The sequence below is a fragment of the Girardinichthys multiradiatus genome, chromosome 2 (assembly GCF_021462225.1).
Source record: "Girardinichthys multiradiatus isolate DD_20200921_A chromosome 2, DD_fGirMul_XY1, whole genome shotgun sequence".
In the NCBI taxonomy this organism is placed as follows: Eukaryota; Metazoa; Chordata; class Actinopteri; order Cyprinodontiformes; family Goodeidae; genus Girardinichthys; species Girardinichthys multiradiatus.
The window spans coordinates 13,562,695-13,576,333 of NC_061795.1; the positions used below are offsets into that span (position 1 = coordinate 13,562,695).

Sequence of the window (13,639 nt, forward strand, 5' to 3'; positions counted from 1 at the left end):
ACGGCACCCTTTTGCTCCAACACTTCCAGCCTACAGGTCCTTCTCAAAATATTAGTATATTGTGATAAAGTTCATTATTTTCCATAATGTCATGAAGAAAATTTAACATTCATATATTTTAGATTCATTGCACACTAACTGAAATATTTCAGGTCTTTTATTGTCTTAATACGGATGATTTTGGCATACAGCTCATGAAAACCCAAAATTCCTATCTCACAAAATTAGCATATTTCATCCAACCAATAAAAGAAAAGTGTTTTTAATACAAAAAACGTCAACCTTCAAAAAATCATGTACAGTTATGCACTCAATACTTGGTCGGGAAGCCTTTGGCAGAAATTACTGCTTCAATGCGGCGTGGCATGGAGGCAATCAGCCTGTGGCACTGCTGAGGTCTTATGGAGGCCCAGGATGCTTCGATAGCAGCCTTTAGCTCATCCAGAGTGTTGGGTCTTGAGTCTCTCAACATTCTCTTCACAATATCCCACAGATTCTCTATGGGGTTCAGGTCAGGAGAGTTGGCAGGCCAATTGAGCACAGTGATACCATGGTCAGTAAACCATTTACCAGTGGTTTTGGCACTGTGAGCAGGTGCCAGGTCGTGCTGAAAAATGAAATCTTCATCTCCATAAAGCTTTTCAGCAGATGGAAGCATGAAGTGCTCCAAAATCTCCTGATAGCTAGCTGCATTGACCCTGCCCTTGATAAAACACAGTGGACCAACACCAGCAGCTGACACGGCACCCCAGACCATCACTGACTGTGGGTACTTGACACTGGACTTCTGGCATTTTGGCATTTCCTTCTCCCCAGTCTTCCTCCAGACTCTGGCACCTTGATTTCTGAATGACATGCAGAATTTGCTTTCATCCGAAAAAAGTACTTTGGACCACTGAACAACAGTCCAGTGCTGCTTCTCTGTAGCCCAGGTCAGGCACTTCTGCCGCTGTTTCTGGTTCAAAAGTGGCTTGACCTGGGGAATGCGGCACCTGTAGCCCATTTCCTGCACGCGCCTGTGCACGGTGGCTCTGGATGTTTCTACTCCAGACTCAATCCACTGCTTCCGCAGGTCCCCCTAGGTCTGGAATCGGCCCTTCTCCACAATCTTCCTCAGGGTCCGGTCACCTCTTCTCGTTGTGCAGCGTTTTCTGCCACACTTTTTCCTTCCCACAGACTTCCCACTGAGGTGCCTTGATACAGCACTCTGGGAACAGCCTATTCGTTGAGAAATTTCTTTCTGTGTCTTACCCTCTTGCTTGAGGGTGTCAATAGTGGCCTTCTGGACAGCAGTCAGGTCGGCAGTCTTACCCATGATTGGGGTTTTGAGTGATGAACCAGGCTGGGAGTTTTAAAGGCCTCAGGAATCTTTTGCAGGTGTTTAGAGTTAACTCATTGATTCAGATGATTAGGTTCATAGCTCGTTTAGAGACCCTTTTAATGATATGCTAATTTTGTGAGATAGGAATTTTGGGTTTTCATGAGCTGTATGCCAAAATCATCCCTATTAAGACAATAAAAGACCTGAAATATTTCAGTTAGTGTGCAATGAATCTAAAATATATGAATGTTAAATTTTCATCATGACATTATGGAAAATAATTAACTTTATCACAATATGCTAATATTTTGAGAAGGACCTGTACAAGTGCACTGTCTCTCCACCACCGAATCAAAAGCTCCTAGGACACATCTAAGTCGAGCCATGTTGAAAACATCAGCAACTCTGCGTCAGAATTGCAGAAAGAGAGACATCTTGCTAGAACACGGCCCTAATTCCTCGTTCTGTTTTGTACCCAGCCAGAACCAATAAACTGTGCGCGAGCACCGGGGAGCATTTTTGTCTGCCCACACCTGTTGGGAGATGAAAAATTGCACAGGTAAGAATTTACAGGAGAACAATGATTAATTTTTGGCCTTTTTTTCCTTTTTTTTGGACATTTTAGTTGCTCAAAGCTCTTTGTTGTTGTTTTTTTTTTTTTATGTCATTACAGTTGTTGCAAATCAAAGAGTCATCTAGTGAAATGCTAAAAGGTGAAAGTTGACAATTATTGTCTGTTCACCTTTTTACAGGGGGAAGGCCAAAATGAGGCCCTCTAACCCAGTGGAAGACACCCCCAGAACACACACACACACACACACACACACACACACACACTCACTTACACCAAACAAACAAAATAAAGCAGTTGAAAAAGCCACCTGCTGCATGATTATTGTACACATGTGTTTTCAGCAACATCAACAATGTACGATCTGCACATGAGACAGTGGCCCGTTGTTCCGGTGGTCCAGCACCGGTCAGGATACATCCCACAAGCTAACCTCCAGAATAAAATGCAGAAAATCCGGGGGTGAACACAGCAACATGCGATTCACGGAGAAAGCGCCACGCAGCTGCTCCGATGCATAAAAGGGCTGCGATGAGGACAGTGTGTGGCTTACGGCCATACCACCCTGAACACGCCCGATCTCGTCTGATCTCGGAAGCTAAGCAGGGTCGGGCCTGGTTAGTACTTGGATGGGAGACCGCCTGGGAATACCAGGTGCTGTAAGCTTTTTGGCCAGCGGAGGGCGCACTACGGCACCCTTTTGCTCCAACACTTCCAGCCTACAGGTCCTTCTCAAAATATTAGTATATTGTGATAAAGTTCATTATTTTCCATAATGTCATGAAGAAAATTTAACATTCATATATTTTAGATTCATTGCACACTAACTGAAATATTTCAGGTCTTTTATTGTCTTAATACGGATGATTTTGGCATACAGCTCATGAAAACCCAAAATTCCTATCTCACAAAATTAGCATATCATTAAAAGGGTCTCTAAACGAGCTATGAACCTAATCATCTGAATTAACGAGTTAACTCTAAACACCTGCAAAAGATTCCTGAGGCCTTTAAAACTCCCAGCCTGGTTCATCACTCAAAACCCCAATCATGGGTAAGACTGCCGACCTGACTGCTGTCCAGAAGGCCACTATTGACACCCTCAAGCAAGAGGGTAAGACACAGAAAGAAATTTCTGAACGAAAAGGCTGTTCCCAGAGTGCTGTATCAAGGCACCTCAGTGGGAAGTCTGTGGGAAGGAAAAAGTGTGGCAGAAAACGCTGCACAACGAGAAGAGGTGACCAGACTCTGAGGAAGATTGTGGAGAAGAGCCAATTCCAGACCTTGGGGGACCTGCAGAAGCAGTGGACTGAGTCTGGAGTAGAAACATCCAGAGCCACCGTGCACAGGCGTGTGCAGGAAATGGGCTACAGGTGCCGCATTCCCCAGGTCAAGCCACTTTTGAACCAGAAACAGCGGTAGAAGCGCCTGACCTGGGCTACAGAGAAGCAGCACTGGACTGTTGCTCAGTGGTCCAAAGTACTTTATTCGGATGAAAGCAAATTCTGCATGTCATTCGGAAATCAAGGTGCCAGAGTCTGGAGGAAGACTGGGGAGAAGGAAATGCCAAAATGCCAGAAGTCCAGTGTCAAGTATCCACAGTCAGTGATGGTCTGGGGTGCCGTGTCAGCTGCTGGTGTTGGTCCACTGTGTTTTATCAAGGGCAGGGTCAATGCAGCTAGCTATCGGGAGATTTTGGAGCACTTCATGCTTCTATCTGCTTAAAAGCTTTATGGAGATGAAGATTTCATTTTTCAGCACGACCTGGCACCTGCTCACAGTGCCAAAACCACTGGTAAATGGTTTACTGACCATGGTATCACTGTGCTCAATTGGCCGGCCAACTCTCCTGACCTGAACCCCATAGAGAATCTGTGGGATATTGTGAAGAGAACATTGAGAGACTCAAGACCCAACACTCTGGATGAGCTAAAGGCTGCTATCGAAGCATCCTGGGCTTCCATAAGACCTCAGCAGTGCCACAGGCCGATTGCCTCCATGCCACGCCGCATTGAAGCAGTCATTTCTGCCAAAGGATTCCCGACCAAGTATTGAGTGCATAACTGTACATGATTTTTTGAAGGTTGACGTTTTTTGTATTAAAAACACTTTTCTTTTATTGGTCGGATGAAATATGCTAATTTTGTGAGATAGGAATTTTGGGTTTTCATGAACTGTATGCCAAAATCATCCGTATTAAGACAATAAAAGACCTGAAATATTTCAGTTAGTGTGCAATGAATCTAAAATATATGAATGTTACATTTTCATCATGACATTATGGAAAATAATGAACTTCATCACAATATGCTAATATTTTGAGAAGGACCTGTAGTTTCACAGCATTACAAGTGCTGTCTGTCCAGCACCGAATCAAAAGCTCCTAGGACACATCTAAGTCGAGCCATGTTGAAAACATCAGCAACTCTGCGTCAGAATTGCAGAAAGAGAGACATCTTGCTAGAACACGGCCCTAATTCCTCGTTCTGTTTTGTACCCAGCCAGAACCAATAAACTGTGCGCGAGCACCGGGGAGCATTTTTGTCTGCCCACACCTGTTGGGAGATGAACAATTGCACAGGTAAGAATTTACAGGAGAACAATGATTAATTTTTGGCCTTTTTTTCCTTTTTTTTTGGACATTTTAGTTGCTCAAAGCTCTTTGTTGTTGTTGTTTTTTTTTTTTTATGTCATTACAGTTGTTGCAAATCAAAGAGTCATCTAGTGAAATGCTAAAAGGTGAAAGCTGACAATTATTGTCTGTTCACCTTTTTACAGGGGGAAGGCCAAAATGAGGCCCTCTAACCCAGTGGAAGACACCCCCAGAACACACACACACACACACACACACACACACACACACACACACACACACACACACACACACACACACACACACACTCACTTACACCAAACAAACAAAATAAAGCAGTTGAAAAAGCCACCTGCTGCATGATTATTGTACACATGTGTTTTCAGCAACATCAACAATGGACGATCTGCACATGAGACAGTGGCCCGTTGTTCCGGTGGTCCAGCATCGGTCAGGATACATCCCACAAGCTAACCTCCAGAATAAAATGCAGAAGCTCCGGGGGTGAACACAGCAACATGCGATTCACGGAGAAAGCGCCACGCAGCTGCTCCGATGCATAAAAGGGCTGCGATGAGGACAGTGTGTGGCTTACGGCCATACCACCCTGAACACGCCCGATCTCGTCTGATCTCGGAAGCTAAGCAGGGTCGGGCCTGGTTAGTACTTGGATGGGAGACCGCCTGGGAATACCAGGTGCTGTAAGCATTTTGGCCAGCGGAGGGCGCACTACGGCACCCTTTTGCTCCAACACTTCCAGCCTACAGGTCCTTCTCAAAATATTAGTATATTGTGATAAAGTTCATTATTTTCCATAATGTCATGAAGAAAATTTAACATTCATATATTTTAGATTCATTGCACACTAACTGAAATATTTCAGGTCTTTTATTGTCTTAATACGGATGATTTTGGCATACAGCTCATGAAAACCCAAAATTCCTATCTCACAAAATTAGCATATCATTAAAAGGGTCTCTAAACGAGCTATGAACCTAATCATCTGAATTAACGAGTTAACTCTAAACACCTGCAAAAGATTCCTGAGGCCTTTAAAACTCCCAGCCTGGTTCATCACTCAAAACCCCAATCATGGGTAAGACTGCCGACCTGACTGCTGTCCAGAAGGCCACTATTGACACCCTCAAGCAAGAGGGTAAGACACAGAAAGAAATTTCTGAACGAAAAGGCTGTTCCCAGAGTGCTGTATCAAGGCACCTCAGTGGGAAGTCTGTGGGAAGGAAAAAGTGTGGCAGAAAACGCTGCACAACGAGAAGAGGTGACCAGACTCTGAGGAAGATTGTGGAGAAGAGCCAATTCCAGACCTTGGGGGACCTGCAGAAGCAGTGGACTGAGTCTGGAGTAGAAACATCCAGAGCCACCGTGCACAGGCGTGTGCAGGAAATGGGCTACAGGTGCCGCATTCCCCAGGTCAAGCCACTTTTGAACCAGAAACAGCGGTAGAAGCGCCTGACCTGGGCTACAGAGAAGCAGCACTGGACTGTTGCTCAGTGGTCCAAAGTACTTTATTCGGATGAAAGCAAATTCTGCATGTCATTCGGAAATCAAGGTGCCAGAGTCTGGAGGAAGACTGGGGAGAAGGAAATGCCAAAATGCCAGAAGTCCAGTGTCAAGTATCCACAGTCAGTGATGGTCTGGGGTGCCGTGTCAGCTGCTGGTGTTGGTCCACTGTGTTTTATCAAGGGCAGGGTCAATGCAGCTAGCTATCGGGAGATTTTGGAGCACTTCATGCTTCTATCTGCTTAAAAGCTTTATGGAGATGAAGATTTCATTTTTCAGCACGACCTGGCACCTGCTCACAGTGCCAAAACCACTGGTAAATGGTTTACTGACCATGGTATCACTGTGCTCAATTGGCCGGCCAACTCTCCTGACCTGAACCCCATAGAGAATCTGTGGGATATTGTGAAGAGAACATTGAGAGACTCAAGACCCAACACTCTGGATGAGCTAAAGGCTGCTATCGAAGCATCCTGGGCTTCCATAAGACCTCAGCAGTGCCACAGGCTGATTGCCTCCATGCCACGCCGCATTGAAGCAGTCATTTCTGCCAAAGGATTCCCGACCAAGTATTGAGTGCATAACTGTACATGATTTTTTGAAGGTTGACGTTTTTTGTATTAAAAACACTTTTCTTTTATTGGTCGGATGAAATATGCTAATTTTGTGAGATAGGAATTTTGGGTTTTCATGAACTGTATGCCAAAATCATCCGTATTAAGACAATAAAAGACCTGAAATATTTCAGTTAGTGTGCAATGAATCTAAAATATATGAATGTTACATTTTCATCATGACATTATGGAAAATAATGAACTTCATCACAATATGCTAATATTTTGAGAAGGACCTCTAGTTTCACAGCACTACAAGTGCTGTCTCTCCAGCACCGAATCAAAAGCTCCTACAACACATCTAAGTCGAGCCATGCTGAAAACATCAGCAACTCTGCGTCAGAATTGCAGAAAGAGAGACATCTTGCTAGAACACGGCCCTAATTCCTCGTTCTGTTTTGTACCCAGCCAGAACCAATAAACTGTGCGCGAGCACCGGGGAGCATTTTTGTCTGCCCACACCTGTTGGGAGATGAAAAATTGCACAGGTAAGAATTTACAGGAGAACAATGATTAATTTTTGGCCTTTTGTTTTTTCTTTTTTTTGGACATTTTAGTTGCTCAAAGCTCTTTGTTGTTGTTTTTTTTTTTTTTTTTATGTCATTACAGTTGTTGCAAATCAAAGAGTCATCTAGTGAAATGCTAAAAGGTGAAAGTTGACAATTATTGTCTGTTCACCTTTTTACAGGGGGAAGGCCAAAATGAGGCCCTCTAACCCAGTGGAAGACACCCCCAGAACACACACACACACACACACACACACACTCACTTACACCAAACAAACAAAATAAAGCAGTTGAAAAAGCCACCTGCTGCATGATTATTGTACACATGTGTTTTCAGCAACATCAACAATGTACGATCTGCACATGAGACAGTGGCCCGTTGTTCCGGTGGTCCAGCACCGGTCAGGATACATCCCACAAGCTAACCTCCAGAATAAAATGCAGAAGCTCCGGGGGTGAACACAGCAACATGCGATTCACGGAGAAAGCGCCACGCAGCTGCTCCGATGCATAAAAGGGCTGCGATGAGGATGGTGTGTGGCTTACGGCCATACCACCCTGAACACGCCCGATCTCGTCTGATCTCGGAAGCTAAGCAGGGTCGGGCCTGGTTAGTACTTGGATGGGAGACCGCCTGGGAATACCAGGTGCTGTAAGCTTTTTGGCCAGCGGAGGGCGCACTACGGCACCCTTTTGCTCCAACACTTCCAGCCTACAGGTCCTTCTCAAAATATTAGTATATTGTGATAAAGTTCATTATTTTCCATAATGTCATGAAGAAAATTTAACATTCATATATTTTAGATTCATTGCACACTAACTGAAATATTTCAGGTCTTTTATTGTCTTAATACGGATGATTTTGGCATACAGCTCATGAAAACCCAAAACTCCTATCTCACAAAATTAGCATTTCATTAAAAGGGTCTCTAAACGAGCTATGAACCTAATCATCTGAATTAACGAGTTAACTCTAAACACCTGCAAAAGATTCCTGAGGCCTTTAAAACTCCCAGCCTGGTTCATCACTCAAAACCCCAATCATGGGTAAGACTGCCGACCTGACTGCTGTCCAGAAGGCCACTATTGACACCCTCAAGCAAGAGGGTAAGACACAGAAAGAAATTTCTGAACGAAAAGGCTGTTCCCAGAGTGCTGTATCAAGGCACCTCAGTGGGAAGTCTGTGGGAAGGAAAAAGTGTGGCAGAAAACGCTGCACAACGAGAAGAGGTGACCGGACCCTGAGGAAGATTGTGGAGAAGGGCCGATTCCAGACCTTGGGGGACCTGCAGAAGCAGTGGACTGAGTCTGGAGTAGAAACATCCAGAGCCACCGTGCACAGGCGTGTGCAGGAAATGAGCTACAGGTGCCGCATTCCCCAGGTCAAGCCACTTTTGAACCAGAAACAGCGGTAGAAGCGCCTGACCTGGGCTACAGAGAAGCAGCACTGGACTGTTGCTCAGTGGTCCAAAGTACTTTTTTCGGATGAAAGCAAATTCTGCATGTCATTCGGAAATCAAGGTGCCAGAGTCTGGAGGAAGACTGGGGAGAAGGAAATGCCAAAATGCCAGAAGTCCAGTGTCAAGTACCCACAGTCAGTGATGGTCTGGGGTGCCGTGTCAGCTGCTGGTGTTGGTCCACTGTGTTTTATCAAGGGCAGGGTCAATGCAGCTAGCTATCGGGAGATTTTGGAGCACTTCATGCTTCTATCTGCTTAAAAGCTTTATGGAGATGAAGATTTCATTTTTCAGCACGACCTGGCACCTGCTCACAGTGCCAAAACCACTGGTAAATGGTTTACTGACCATGGTATCACTGTGCTCAATTGGCCGGCCAACTCTCCTGACCTGAACCCCATAGAGAATCTGTGGGATATTGTGAAGAGAACATTGAGAGACTCAAGACCCAACACTCTGGATGAGCTAAAGGCTGCTATCGAAGCATCCTGGGCTTCCATAAGACCTCAGCAGTGCCACAGGCCGATTGCCTCCATGCCACGCCGCATTGAAGCAGTCATTTCTGCCAAAGGATTCCCGACCAAGTATTGAGTGCATAACTGTACATGATTTTTTGAAGGTTGACGTTTTTTGTATTAAAAACACTTTTCTTTTATTGGTCGGATGAAATATGCTAATTTTGTGAGATAGGAATTTTGGGTTTTCATGAACTGTATGCCAAAATCATCCGTATTAAGACAATAAAAGACCTGAAATATTTCAGTTAGTGTGCAATGAATCTAAAATATATGAATGTTACATTTTCATCATGACATTATGGAAAATAATGAACTTCATCACAATATGCTAATATTTTGAGAAGGACCTGTAGTTTCACAGCATTACAAGTGCACTGTCTCTCCACCACCGAATCAAAAGCTCCTAGGACACATCTAAGTCGAGCCATGCTGAAAACATCAGCAACTCTGCGTCAGAATTGCAGAAAGAGAGACATCTTGCTAGAACACGGCCCTAATTCCTCGTTCTGTTTTGTACCCAGCCAGAACCAATAAACTGTGCGCGAGCACCGGGGAGCATTTTTGTCTGCCCACACCTGTTGGGAGATGAAAAATTGCACAGGTAAGAATTTACAGGAGAACAATGATTAATTTTTGGGTTTTTTTTCCTTTTTTTTTGGACATTTTAGTTGCTCAAAGCTCTTTGTTGTTGTTGTTTTTTTTTTTTATGTCATTACAGTTGTTGCAAATCAAAGAGTCATCTAGTGAAATGCTAAAAGGTGAAAGTTGACAATTATTGTCTGTTCACCTTTTTACAGGGGGAAGGCCAAAATGAGGCCCTCTAACCCAGTGGAAGACACCCCCAGAACACACACACACACACACACACACACACACACACACACACACACACACACACACACACACACACACACACACACACTCACTTACACCAAACAAACAAAATAAAGCAGTTGAAAAAGCCACCTGCTGCATGATTATTGTACACATGTGTTTTCAGCAACATCAACAATGGACGATCTGCACATGAGACAGTGGCCCGTTGTTCTGGTGGTCCAGCACCGGTCAGGATACATCCCACAAGCTAACCTCCAGAATAAAATGCAGAAGCTCCGGGGGTGAACACAGCATCATGCGATTCACGGAGAAAGCGCCACGCAGCTGCTCCGATGCATAAAAGGGCTGCGATGAGGATAGTGTGTGGCTTACGGCCATACCACCCTGAACACGCCCTATCTCGTCTGATCTCGGAAGCTAAGCAGGGTCGGGCCTGGTTAGTACTTGGATGGGAGACCGCCTGGGAATACCAGGTGCTGTAAGCTTTTTGGCCAGCGGAGGGCGCACTACGGCACCCTTTTGCTCCAACACTTCCAGCCTAGTTTCACAGCATTACAAGCATTACTCTGCAGTTGTTTCAAATCCGCGAGTTATCTATTGAAACGCTAAAAGGTTAAAGTTACTCTAGTATTACCCTATTAAGACAATGTCTTGTCTAAGGCCAATATTAAATAGATTAAAAAACAATCTAATAGGTGACAACATAAAAATTCTCATAAAAGTAAACACAACTCAGAAAGAAAAGGACAATATAACAATTAAATTTGGCTTGTTGCACATAAGACCTCTCTCTCTCTGATGAGTCCACCTTTACTGTTTTCCCCACATCCGCGAGAGTTACGGTGTGGAGAAGCCACAAAGAAGAAGAGTGAAGCATGAGGTTGGTTCAGTGATGGTTTGGGCTGCCATATCATGGCATTCCCTTGGCCCAATACTTGTGCTACATGGGCGTGTCACTGCCAAGGACTACCGAACCATTCTTGAGGACCATGTGCATCCAATGGTTCAAACATTGCATCCTGAAGGCGGTGCCATGTATCGGGATGACAATGCACCAATACACACAGCAAGACTGGTGAAAGATTGGTTTGATGAACATGAAAGTGAAGTTGAACATCTCCCATGGCCTGCACAGTCACCAGATCTAAATATTATTGAGCCACTTTGGGGTGTTTTGGAGGAGAGAGTCAGGAAATGTTTTCCTCCACCAGTATCACATAGTGACCTGGCCACTATCCTGCAAGAAGAATGGCTTAAAATCCCTCTGACCACTGTGCAGGACTTGTATATGTCATTTCCAAGACGAATTGACATCTTGGTGTAGGAGGCCCTACACCATACTAATAAATTATTGTGGTCTAAAACCAGGTGTTTCAGTTTCATTGTCCAACCCTTTTATATCTATATATATACATATATCCTCTTTTCCTTTCCACTTTTCCCTGTTGTTCCACAGCCATGGGATGAAACATGGACTGAACTGTACACTTAAAGAAGCCTGATAAAACTCTGAATCTCTACATGCACTGCATTACCCTACTTTTAGAATAGTCCAGGAAGCAGACTTGGATCCACCATGATGTAATGGAGCCACTAACAAAACACTTCTCCCAGCCACACCTCTTTTTTTTTTCTGCCACAGTGCAGTTGATCTTATCAGGAAGACAGCGCTCAAGATCCTGAATATCTCTGAATCTCGTTGGCAAGACGGACTCTACTTAGAAGAATCCTTGGATCCGCCTTCCTGTTCTTTATGTCAAACTTGCCGATCACCACTGTTCCCTGCTCCAACATGTCCATTGAGATCTGCACCAATCAAACTTTTTCTCACCTCTGGGGATATTCTGAATAACTTAATCTAATTCACATCCTACCTGTGAGCATAACCACTAATAACATTAAACATTACATCCTCCATTACTGGCTTCAGACTCATCACCATTTCTGACAACCTTTTGAACACCTGTTATGGAAATCTTTAGTGCCTTGCTTGATTTGTTCCTTGATACTCTACAGGAACTGACAAAAGTATTAGAACCCCTCAGTGTTGTTCAATTCGTCTCTTATATAGTCTTAGAGTAATGGCTTCTCAGCCTTCTCCTTGCATTTGTGTGAGATAATATGTATGCCACACTGTTAAGATTATGTCTGGGACCTCGTCTCTCTGGGTCTCATGAGAGTTACCTTGAAAACTGTTGTAGCTTATAAGGAGAACCTTTGCTTTGTCAAGTCAGAACGATTTGGCAGCACTACTGAGCGCATCTCCAATGCTGTAAAAAATCCTTCTCTCTTGCAAGATTATAATAAAGCTGATTCTGAGTGACAATCATCGGTCTCTGTCTTGGTAAAAACAAATTGTTCTACAACAGCAGCCTACCTGACAATCGTTTCACCTCCAGAACATTCCTAATAAACTTCAAGATAATTTCTACACAATTTCTCTTCCCATCCACACTATAGTAGAACAACTCGAACCCTGCTCCTAAGCTTCAAGCCTTGCTATCTTTCTACTTGAGCTTCTGAACACACAGTATGTCCTCCTCTAAATCATTTCAAGCAACTTTCTGGCTTTTGCTGTCATAGTTCCAACATTTAAAGTCCCTACTCTAAACTCTTGTCTTAGCTCTTGTCTCTCTGCCTATGAACACGTCTTCCTCCTCTTCTTTGCTGACCAAAAGTAGCTAATTTCCCACCAGTACCCTGTTGGTCAAAAACACCAATGGTGGTTGTTGTTAACCAACCAATCCATAATGGAGAACATGTTCTTGACTTGCATTGTAGATTTGGCAAAAGTTTTATGGGGAATACCTTTCCTGACGCAACCCTCTGCAAAGCATATTTTGTGATATAACGTTACTCATCCACAATATGATGACCAATAACATTTATGCAGAGGTGATCTGTGTTTAAAATCTTGAGACTGGGGCAGCACATGTTGTAGTGGAAGAGCACATGGAAGCTGCTGGTCCTTGACAAAGCTGTCTGGAGATCAATTCCTAAATTGTTCCTTTTGAATTGTCTTTTCACAGCTCTCAGGAATGTGGACATGCAAAACAAAAAAAAGTTAAATGAGCCGACAGGACATAATTATGTTTTTGTTGCATGTAAACCTCACTGCAGAATTTAATCATATTTGAAAACAGATATTGTATATATGTACACTATATAAGTGGAGCCTTTTTTTTTTTTTTTGCACTGCTTGACTACTCGGAGGAATGGCTTCTTCCTTGGTGAGAAGCATTTTATTCTATTTTGATACAGCTTTTGTTTATGGACACTCCATTACCAGCTTCAACCAGTGTCAGTATGCAGATTTTTGCAGGAAAACGTGCGTCTCTCGGACACAGAACCCCTCTCCTTCCATAGAGGTAAGATGGCCGGACACTCCCATTGTGTTCATACTTGCATATACAGTACAAGTCAAAAGTTTGGACATGGTTTCTTATTAAATGGTTTGGCTTTAGTTTCATTACTACCTCTGGGAAGTCCTTCAAGACTATTGAAAAACCATTTTAAGTGACTACCTAATTCAATTCAAAAATACTTTATTAATCTCGTGCATGTTCTGATATATGCAAAATTCAAGAAAATATTTAAACTTTTCCACAAACCTGATTGGAATTGCTCAGGGTAAAATTGAAGAGGTATTTTTTGGGTAACTATTAGAAATTCTTAGGTTTTTTTGCAATACAGACGTTTTA

The 13,639-nt window shown here is 43.5% G+C and overlaps 4 non-coding genes across 4 annotated transcripts; all 4 read left to right on the forward strand.

The window, feature by feature from the left end:
- The first annotated feature begins 2,439 nt into the window (after positions 1-2,439).
- On the forward strand, positions 2,440-2,558 carry LOC124861570. Its single transcript, XR_007036670.1, has one exon. It is a non-coding gene; the product is annotated as a 5S ribosomal RNA (ribosomal RNA).
- Positions 2,559-5,074: 2,516 nt separating this feature from the next.
- Positions 5,075-5,193, forward strand: LOC124861582. The gene has a single exon (XR_007036676.1). It is a non-coding gene; the product is annotated as a 5S ribosomal RNA (ribosomal RNA).
- A 2,473-nt stretch (positions 5,194-7,666) lies between these two features.
- LOC124861572 lies at positions 7,667-7,785 on the forward strand. Its single transcript, XR_007036671.1, has one exon. It is a non-coding gene; the product is annotated as a 5S ribosomal RNA (ribosomal RNA).
- Positions 7,786-10,304: 2,519 nt separating this feature from the next.
- On the forward strand, positions 10,305-10,423 carry LOC124861583. Its single transcript, XR_007036677.1, has one exon. It is a non-coding gene; the product is annotated as a 5S ribosomal RNA (ribosomal RNA).
- Positions 10,424-13,639: the final 3,216 nt, after the last annotated feature.